We start from the raw sequence: 11,143 nt of genomic DNA, 5'->3' as shown, positions 1-11,143 counted from the left end.
AAAACGCATTTTCAGCCCCTCAACTTTGAAATTTTCGCATAGTGGGCCTTATTGGGCCGAAAAGTTCTCTTTTAGCCCATTAAGTTTAGAAATTTACATTTTAAACATTCTAAAGTGTATATTTCTGGAAAATTCCTTTATGAAACTGTTTTGACACATCTTAACCTCCAGAATTTGTATTTTGACATTTTGAGCCCTTAAACTTCATATTTTTAGCATTTTAAGTCAAAAAAATGTGATTTTTAGCCCAAGATGTTCATCTAAACCATCTTGGTTATTTTTCTAGTAATGACTTATGTATAATGTTATGTTTTAGCACTTGATTCATGCATCATAATATAAATCTCGATTTTTTGGTCCTTTTGACTAGTTTCAACACCATAAACACACAAAAGTATGTAAATAAACATAGAAATCATACAAGGCATACACATAATGATAGATCTACACATTTGCTTGTATTCTCCCCCCACAAAACTTATAAAAACCGAAAATAAGGGGGTATGAAGCTCACCTTGGGTGTGGTTTCGGTTTTGGAGAAAAGATGGAAGAAAATGAGGTGATTTTCGGCCCTAGCACACTTTGATGAAGATCTCGGCCTTGAGGTGTTTCTAGGATGCAAGATCATGAGTTTGAATGAATTAAGTGGTGATTTTTGGATGAAATGAAGTAGCTAGTTTAAGGATCTAAGAGATTTCTTACCTTAGATGTTGATTTTTATGTAAAAATCCTCTTGATTTCTCCTTAGATCTCGAAATATGGATGAGTTATGAGAGAGTTTCCTTGAGAGAAAAGTGAGTGAATTGTGTGTTTGTGTGTGTGTGTTGGAATCGGCCGAGAATGAGAGAGAGGGAGAAGAAGAGAGTGGTTTGCATGGAGAGATGAGATTTGCATGGATGTTTGAGGTGTAAAACTTGGATATCCCCCATACAAAAGTGAGGTGTCATGCCAATAGTCCACTTCCTCTTCTTGGGCTTGTCTTGGGCCGAGATTTGGAAAGGAAGAAAAGATTTTTGGGCTTTATTGCCCCTAAGCCCCTATTATAGTTAGTTTGGATGATCTTTGGCCCAAAAAAAATATAATATGATTTTTACACTTTGTTGGGCTAGTTTGAGTTAATTATGATTTACAATATTTAATTTATTTCATTCTAGGTCCAATATGGCCCAAAATGTTCAAATACATGAATGTGGGTCTAATTAGAGCTCATTTAAAGGTTCTAATCCCATGATAGTCAAATTGGAGGCTTATTGGCCCAATGAGTCCAATAAGGAAGTCCTAGTCCCAAAATGGACCTAACAGGAACTTCTAGGGTTTCCAATTGTTTGATGACTATTTGTAGCACTTGTATGGTGCACTTGTTTGAAAATTAGATGTCATAGAGTAAGCATCATACATGCTCTTTGAGTTTTTGATTCTACATTTAACTTGAGTGTATAGATTACATGACACAAAATTTCTATTTGTGACATCATCCCCCCGTTAGAGGGAATTTCGTCCCGAAATTCTGTTTGAAGGATAGATTTGAGAATGCTAGAATAGGTGAGGGTACTTTTGCTTCATTTGGTCTTCGCGCTCCTATGTGAATTCTGGCCCACGCTTCGCGTTCCACCATACCTTCACGATCGGGATGCGGCTTTGCTTAGTACGCTTCACCTCCCTGTCCATGATTTCAACCGGTTCTTCCACGAACAGGAGATTCTCGTTGATTTCGATTTCGTCAAGGGGAATGACGAGTGTCTCATCCGATAGGCACTTCTTTAGATTAGAGACATGGAACACGGGGTGAACACTGTTTAGCTTTGTGGGTAGCTGCAGCTTATACGCCACTGGACCTATTCGGGCGACGATCTCGAAAGGTCCAATGTATCGTGGGTTCAGTTTTCCCCGTTTTCCGAAACGTATAACCCCTTTCCAGGGTGAGACTTTCAGCAGTACTCGATCACCAACCTGAAACTCTAAGGGCTTTCGCCGTTTATCGGCGTAGCTCTTTTGTCGGTCGCGCGATGCTTGTAATCGAGCCCTGATTTGGACGATCTTTTCCGTGGTTTCGCGAATGATCTCCGGTCCCGTTAGTGCTTTGTCCGACGTATGTGTTTTCGCTAGTTGGGTATCACCCACCTCAGCCCAACATAACGGTGATCTACACTTACGCCCGTACAGTGCTTCGAAAGGAGCCACCTTGATGCTCGAATGATAACTATTGTTATACGAGAATTCGATTAAAGGTAAGTGGGTATCCCAAGACTTCCCAAAGTCTATCACGCATGCGCGGAGCATGTCTTCGAGCGTTTGGATGGTTCGTTCGCTTTGACCATCCGTTTGCGGATGATAAGCAGTGCTCATGTCGAGATGAGTTCCCATTGCCTTATGGAGTGATTGCCAAAAACATGAAGTGAACCTACTATCCCTATCCGAGATAATAGATTTTGGCACTCCATGAAGTCTCACGATTTCTCGAACGTATAAATGCGTCAATCTCTCCATCTTGTAGGATTCTTTGATTGGCAGGAAATGGGCAGATTTCGTCAGTCGGTCGATTATTACCCATATGGTGTCTAGTCCATTTGACGTTTTGGGTAGCTTGGTCACGAAGTCCATAGAAATCCCCTCCCATTTCCACTAAGGAATTATCGGTTGCTGTAATAACCCTGAGGGCTTCTGGTATTCCACCTTTACCTTAGCACACGTAAGGCACTTACTAACATAGGTAGCAATTTCGCCTTCATGTTAGGCCACCAATAGTGTTGTTTAATATCCAAATACATCTTGTCTGAACCAGGATGAATGGAGTATCGCGTCTTGTGGGCTTCCTTCATAACTACCTCCCTATATCCTCCGATTTTAGGGACCCAAATACGGTTCATGAAGTAGTATACTCCATTCTCCTTTGCCTCTAGGTTCTTCTCCATCCAGCGCAGTGCTTCGCTTGCCCTGTTTTCCGCTTTCATGGCCTCCGACTGGGCTACCGCAATTTGAGTGGCTAGGTGAGATTGGACGGTTATAGAGAGTGTTTTCGTACGACGATTTGAGTACTCCTTCCGACTTAATGCGTCGGCTACCACGTTGGCCTTGCCCGGGTGGTACTTGATTTCACACTCGTAATCATTTAACAATTCAACCCATCTTCGTTGCCTCATGTTCAACTCTTTCTGGTTCAAGATGTGTTGGAGACTTTTGTGGTCCGTGAAGATGGTGCACTTCGTACCATACAGGTAGTGCCTCCAAATTTTCAGAGCGAAGACCACGGCTCCCAATTCCAGGTCATGGGTCGTATAATTTACTTCGTGCGTCTTTAGTTGGCGAGATGCGTAAGCTATCACCCTTCCACACTGCATGAGAACGCAACCTAAGCCCTGATTTGACGCGTCACAGTAGACCACGAAATCTTCCGTTCCCTCCGGTAGCGATAGTACCGGGGCGCTACAGAGAGCTTGTTTCAGGGTTCGGAATGCGGTTTCTTGTTTGTCCGTCCATTTGAATGGTACGCCCTTTTGTGTAAGCAAGGTAAGTGGCTTGGCGATCTTAGAGAAGTTTTGGATGAATCTCCTATAGTAGCCTGCTAGACCCAAGAACTGACGGATTTCGTAGGTGTTGTCGGGGTTGCCCATCCTTCAACAGATTTTGACTTTAGAGGGATCCACATGGATTCCATCTTAGCTGACTACATGACCTAGGAAGTTCACACTCCGAAGCCAGAACTCACACTTGGAGAGTTTGGCGTACATCTTTTCCGATCGCAGAGTTTCTAGGACTTGTCGGAGATGTTGGCCATGCTCTTCTTTGCTTCGAGAATAGACGAGGATGTCATCAATAAAAACAATGACAAACTTGTCGAGGAATGGTCGACAGATTCGATTCATTAGGTCCATAAATGCAGCAGGGGCATTTGTCAGACCGAAGGGCATTACGACAAATTCATAATGTCCGTAGCGAGTTCGGAAAGCGGTTTTTGGAATATCCTCTTCCCGGACTTTGAGTTGGTGATATCCGGATCGTAGATCTATCTTAGAAAAATAACTAGCTCCTTGGAGCTGGTCAAATAGATCATCGATTTGTGGGAGTGGGTAGCGATTTTTAACAGTGAGTTTATTTAACTCTCTGTAATTGATGCACATTCTAAAAGATCCGTCCTTCTTTTTGACAAAAAGGACTGGAGCTCCCCATGGCGAGTAACTAGGGCGGATGAATCCCTTGTCCAAGAGTTCACTGAGTTGGCTGGACAATTCCTGCATTTCAGCAGGAGCTAGCCGATAGGGTGATTTAGCGAGAGGAGTTGCTCCTGGAACGAGGTCAATTCGAAACTCCACTTGTCTCTTTGGGGGTACTCCTGGAAGATCTTCAGGAAACACGTCTGGAAATTCACATGCTATGGGAATGTATTGAACGTTAACCTCTTCCTTGGTTTTATCCACTATGTGAGCCAGGAACGCCAAATTGTTCTTTCGTAGATGTTTTTGTGCCTTGATGCACGAGACGAGGCGGAGGTTCATGCTAGGTTTGTCTCCGTAAATTACTAGGGTTTCATGATTGGGGAGGCGAAGGCGAACGGCCTTCTCGTGACACATAATTTCAGCATGGTGGGAGCTTAACCAGTCCATGCCAATAATCACATCGAAACTCCTAATTGATACGGGCATCAAGTCTATCCGAAAGACGTGTTGATTTAGGGTTAGGGTACATCCGATGTAGATTTCCCCGGTGGATTCGGTTTTCACATTGTCCATTTCCACCGTAAATGTTTCATTGAGCTTCTGGGGTGGTTGTTTTAATAAATGCTTAAACTTATTACTTACGAAGCTTCGTTCCGCTCCGGTGTCAAACAGGATGCATGCATAAGTGTGGTTTAGGGGAAACGTACCGGTAACAATAGCGGGGTCCTGAATCGCCTCTCCCTGACCCATGGTCAGCATCCTTCCTATTCCTCCGTTTCCTGGATTGTTATTGTTAGGGCAGTCTCGGCGGAAATGCCCAGTCCTCCCACACCCATAGCAGGTGTGGCTAGGCCCTGCATTGTTGCCGGCGGTGGTGACGTTGTTGTTGTTGCGATTGTTGTTGTGGTTGCTGTTTCGCTGTTGTTGGTTTTGGGGAGGGTAAGCCCTGCAGTACTTCTCCGTGTGTCCCTTTCGGTTGCAACCGGTGCACTGTAACTCCCTGCATTCTCCATTGTGATGGAAACTGCACTTGTTGCATTTGGGAAGATTACTGGAATAAGGTCTGGAAGCATTTGAAGCAGCTGAGGCTGGAGCATGTGGTGTGGCTGGAACCGGTGCGGTGACAGCGTTAACCGCCACTGTCTGCTGCTTTTTAGAGGTCTCGGGGCCCTGACGTCCCTTCCTCTTGTTGTTCTTCCCTTTCTTGCCATCACCTTCCTTTTTGCCCTCAATCTCCGCTGGCTTCTCACCCTTTTTGGTGTTATGGTCATACAACTTCTTCGCCAATCTCTTTGCACTGTCGAATGTTTCCGGGTTTGCAGCTATCACATTTCCTTGAATTGGTGATGTTAGTCCCCAGATGAATCGCTCAATCTTCTTTCCTTCCGAGGTGATCATACCCGGGCACAACAAAGATAGTTCACTAAATCTCGATATGTAGGCATCGATATTCGCATTCTGCACAGTGAGGTTCCATAGCTCTTGCTCCATTTTCTGAATCTCACCTCGTGGGCAGTATTCAGCCATCAGCATTTCTTTCATCTCCGCCCACGGCATGGAGTTAGCTACCGGGAGTGTCATGGCTTCCACGTGTCCGTTCCACCATGTGAGCGCTTGGTCGACCAGAGTGCAAGCTGCGAACTTCACTTTCATCTCCTCAGGACAATCGCATATCTCGAATACCAATTCCACCTTCTCGATCCATCGCTTCAGAGTGATCACTCCTCCAGTGCCGTTAAAAGTTCGTGGTTTGGCGTTTGTAAAGTCCTTGTAGGTACATGTTTTAGTAGGTCCTTGATTCATCCCGTTGTTCGAACTCCCTGCCCCTTTCCCGTTGTCTCCTCCGTTATTCCCTTGGTGGAGTTGTGCCATAGCTGCGGTGACCGCAGCAGACACGACTGCCTGAAATGCAGTGGAGTCAACTTCGGGTGGGGTTGGTCCAGGGTTTCCGCGAGTAGGTCGGTGAGGCATCTTTCTGTCAGGAAACGGAAAGATGTTGAGTGTTTGGGGTTTCTGGAAGGTTGTGACCCTACTGACTAGGTGCAATGTACGTACTAAAACACTCCTACGATTCAACATACAATCATAGATTCTCAACACATAGTAATTTGTAATATTATAACAAAGCACGTAAAAGTTTACTAATATTATCCGCATTTGATATATGAAAAATTTGCTCGTAAGAGCATACATGAGTAACACTAGTTCGACAGCATAACGGCTCTATGAGTAGTGTAGTCACTTAAACATAGAGTCGGAGGTACATAGCATAGTTCCTAACGACCTACTAAGATAAGTCTATCCCTAACCACGACGATCTGCGTCCGGAGGTGGTGCCGAGGATGTGGATGCTCCCTGAAGACGAGCCACCATTCGTTCTGCGTCCTGAAGTCGAGACTGCCACCTTACCTGCCTCATGTGAAACTCCCGAAGGACGTCACGTGTCTCCTGTTCCACACGCTCGACCCTAGTCCACAGCTGGCGTACCTGATCAGCAGTGCCCTGAGCAAGATCGTCGGTGTTCCGTAAGCGTCTCACCATGACCGGTAGGGCTCGGTCGGCCGGTCCTCCGTCCCTCAGGTCAAAGAACTCGCGTGACATGCCGAACGGGGGTCGCTATCCCTGCTGTCTGCTCCATCTCCAAAGATCAATACCCCAGGGAGGGGTAGGACCAGTGGGGCCCACACGGTAAGCAGGCACCCTGATCGGGTAAGGGGGGTTGATGACTTCGGACTCTGCGTCCGAATCACCCCCTTCACTGTCATCGGGTTCCTCTTCGAAGTTCTTTTCGTCCTCTTCGGGTTCGGCAGGCTCGCCTTCGTCTCCAGCCTCCGGTTCCCCGTCGGATTCCTCTTCGGGGTCTTCCTCAGGCTCTTCCTCTAACCATCCGTTATTCCCCTGATTAGGGAAATAAGGGTCTCCAGGGTGATGAAAACCAGCCATGCTGTCTGCGCGAGTATGTAAATATGCTAACATTATTCCTAGGATGCTACAACTATTGTACAGACTAAGCAAGCGTTCTCTTTTTGGTGATAAAGGGGTATAGTTTTAGGTTCCCTAGCTATCCCGATCTCATCAGAACGTGTGTTAGTTATACTTTGGAGAGAATGTAGTTGATCAGGCTACATCCACTCCTTGGTACCACTAAGAACAGTCCTGAATTAACCGAGATACTAGCATTATTTTGTTTGGTTCGACGATAGGTTCCTTGTTCCTAATGCAAGCAAAGGTGTTTTATTGTTGTATTTTTACTCGTTTTATTCAGAGTTAAGTTAGTCCCTCTTTTGGTTTATAGTTGCATATCAATGTATGGTTCGATATGCTAGTTCACTATAAACAGTGCTCTGATACCAACCTGTCACACCCCCGAACCAGACGGCGGAAACGTCTGGGGGCTGTTGTGACTCAATTGAATACCATCACAATGAATATACATGAAACATCACATCATTCATCACCAAGCATTTGAATATTACAACTGATAGTGTTTACATCCATTACATTGTTCCATAATATTACATGCCCAAAAGTAGATTGTTCGATACTAATTAACCAACAGCAAAACATCATAGAGTACAATTCTTCCTTCACTTTATCTGTTACCTGAGAATACAAGTATTTTGAAAAACGTCAACATATGAAATGTTGGTGAGTTCATAAGTAATGTTTGAAATCCAATGTTTTGTATTGTTTTGAAAACTACCAGAAAATCTGATATTTTCTGAAAATAGTATAGTCTAAAAGGTGTGAAGATCCATAAGTATGCTTGTTTGTTTCTATAAATGTAAGAGTACGATTTGTAAAACTCGGTATGTAGTTCGAAGGTGTATTAATTGAAAACCCGACGTTTTCCTATCACTTTACTTTAATTAGTTTATGTGTTGTTATTTCGTTACGACAAGTGTATTCGTTGAGCTCCGGAGACGTGGGATTAATAGTGGATTGTGAATTGTTGTAACGTACATTATTGAAAACGACCAGTTGACAACCGTACAAACGATCCCTTAGGCGTCGCTTGCACTTATTCACTTAACCCAACCCCCCCCCCCCCCCGGACTCATGTAGCCCCACGACCGAGGGGAAAAAGAAGGTGCGAAGCCCCCGGTAATTCCCTACGTCGTTCAAGGCTATAGTGAATGCGAAGGGCCCTTAGCCCAACTCGCATTGGTGAATTCTCGACTTCGCTAGCAGTACCGAAGGACCCTTGGGGACCAGCAGCACGTTTGCCATTGAAAGTCCTTTTACACGGAATTAAGTCGTATTAGACCCAACTACATGTAAGCAAATTTCCTTCGGGCCTAAAGATCATGTCATTGGGCTAGCTAGGCCCAACAAGCATGATTTGAAACTTTTGGGCCCAAGGACGGAGTGTCGACGTCTAGTGTATTTCCGCGTGTGTATTGAGTTTTCGAGATTTCCATGTGTGTATTGAAGTATCGCCGCGTTAGTAGTTTCGGATTTGTTATTGATTCGAGACCGAATCAATTCGTTTGATAACGATTTTTGGTGTTGTAGGTGTATTGTATTTCGCCGATAGTTGAGGTACTAGCATTTCATTGTGTCGGGTTCATTGCTTAAGACATTAATCTTTTACATTTTTCAGACCCTTCTTTTTGGATGAATTTACACTTTTGGACCCTTATATAAAATAATTTATATTTTAGTCCCTAAGCCATTTTTCTTGACACTTTAGTATCAAAACTTATAGAAAAAGTATTTTTCAGCTCAAAGCTTTTTCAAAAACAGTTTTAGTCCCTCAAAATGAAACTTTTTCGGCTGGAACCTTCATTTTCGCAAATTTTACACTTTTGGCCCAAAATAGAGAATTTTTGCATTTTTTGGTCCCTTTTAAATGTGAAAGCATTTTTAACCCTTGAAATGGACTTGGGACATTAGTAGACCCCTGTTTTACAGGAAAACGCATTTTCAGCCCCTCAACTTTGAAATTTTCGCATAGTGGGCCTTATTGGGCCGAAAAGTTCTCTTTTAGCCCATTAAGTTTAGAAATTTACATTTTAAACATTCTAAAGTGTATATTTCTGGAAAATTCCTTTATGAAACTGTTTTGACACATCTTAACCTCCAGAATTTGTATTTTGACATTTTGAGCCCTTAAACTTCATATTTTTAGCATTTTAAGTCAAAAAAATGTGATTTTTAGCCCAAGATGTTCATCTAAACCATCTTGGTTATTTTTCTAGTAATGACTTATGTATAATGTTATGTTTTAGCACTTGATTCATGCATCATAATATAAATCTCGATTTTTTGGTCCTTTTGACTAGTTTCAACACCATAAACACACAAAAGTATGTAAATAAACATAGAAATCATACAAGGCATACACATAATGATAGATCTACACATTTGCTTGTATTCTCCCCCCACAAAACTTATAAAAACCGAAAATAAGGGGGTATGAAGCTCACCTTGGGTGTGGTTTCGGTTTTGGAGAAAAGATGGAAGAAAATGAGGTGATTTTCGGCCCTAGCACACTTTGATGAAGATCTCGGCCTTGAGGTGTTTCTAGGATGCAAGATCATGAGTTTGAATGAATTAAGTGGTGATTTTTGGATGAAATGAAGTAGCTAGTTTAAGGATCTAAGAGATTTCTTACCTTAGATGTTGATTTTTATGTAAAAATCCTCTTGATTTCTCCTTAGATCTCGAAATATGGATGAGTTATGAGAGAGTTTCCTTGAGAGAAAAGTGAGTGAATTGTGTGTTTGTGTGTGTGTGTTGGAATCGGCCGAGAATGAGAGAGAGGGAGAAGAAGAGAGTGGTTTGCATGGAGAGATGAGATTTGCATGGATGTTTGAGGTGTAAAACTTGGATATCCCCCATACAAAAGTGAGGTGTCATGCCAATAGTCCACTTCCTCTTCTTGGGCTTGTCTTGGGCCGAGATTTGGAAAGGAAGAAAAGATTTTTGGGCTTTATTGCCCCTAAGCCCCTATTATAGTTAGTTTGGATGATCTTTGGCCCAAAAAAATATAATATGATTTTTACACTTTGTTGGGCTAGTTTGAGTTAATTATGATTCATAATATTTAATTTATTTCATTCTAGGTCCAATATGGCCCAAAATGTTCAAATACATGAATGTGGGTCTAATTAGAGCTCATTTAAAGGTTCTAATCCCATGATAGTCAAATTGGAGGCTTATTGGCCCAATGAGTCCAATAAGGAAGTCCTAGTCCCAAAATGGACCTAACAGGAACTTCTAGGGTTTCCAATTGCTTGATGACTATTTGTAGCACTTGTATGGTGCACTTGTTTGAAAATTAGATGTCATAGAGTAAGCATCATACATGCTCTTTGAGTTTTTGATTCTACATTTAACTTGAGTGTATAGATTACATGACACAAAATTTCTAGTTGTGACAAGGATGGTGGGAGTTTAAGAAAATAAGACATCTGTAATCCACTATGTAAAATATTTAATAATGTAATCAAGACAACCAGTGAAGAAAAAAAAATCCCAACAGCCAATAAGAAGCCAGAACTGTTCATGGTGTAGTTTGGAATTAGTATATATATAAATGACACAATTACTTAACCTGGATTGGTTTTAAAAATAAATAGTACGGATGCCCCAGGATTGGTTTTAAAAATAAATGGTACGGATGCCCAAAGTATGTTTTACAACCAAAAGTATGTTTTACAACTATGTGTCGTTTGTCATTTTCAAAAAAAAATATAATAAAAAAATAAAATTTGTCCTTTAACTAGCTTTGTTTGATAATATGTTTTATATAACCCAACTAGGTGTGAGACTCATGTATTATATAGGTTTATTAAAAAAAACTAAACATAAAATTCTAAACATTTGAAAAATATGAATTTATAAGAAAAATAAGAAAATGTTGAATTATAAAAATTAAAGTATTTTTTTCTCTTTTAAATTTAATCAGATAGTTTAGAAGATAACTAAATAAAGAAAATTAATTCTCTAATTTGGTAATTTTAAAATTAGAAGGAAAGTTAATT

Source organism: Lactuca serriola, chromosome 8, assembly GCF_051521515.1.
Source record: "Lactuca serriola cultivar US96UC23 chromosome 8, Lser_US96UC23_V15, whole genome shotgun sequence".
NCBI classification, from domain to species: Eukaryota; Viridiplantae; Streptophyta; class Magnoliopsida; order Asterales; family Asteraceae; genus Lactuca; species Lactuca serriola.
This window is presented reverse-complemented; position numbering follows the sequence as displayed.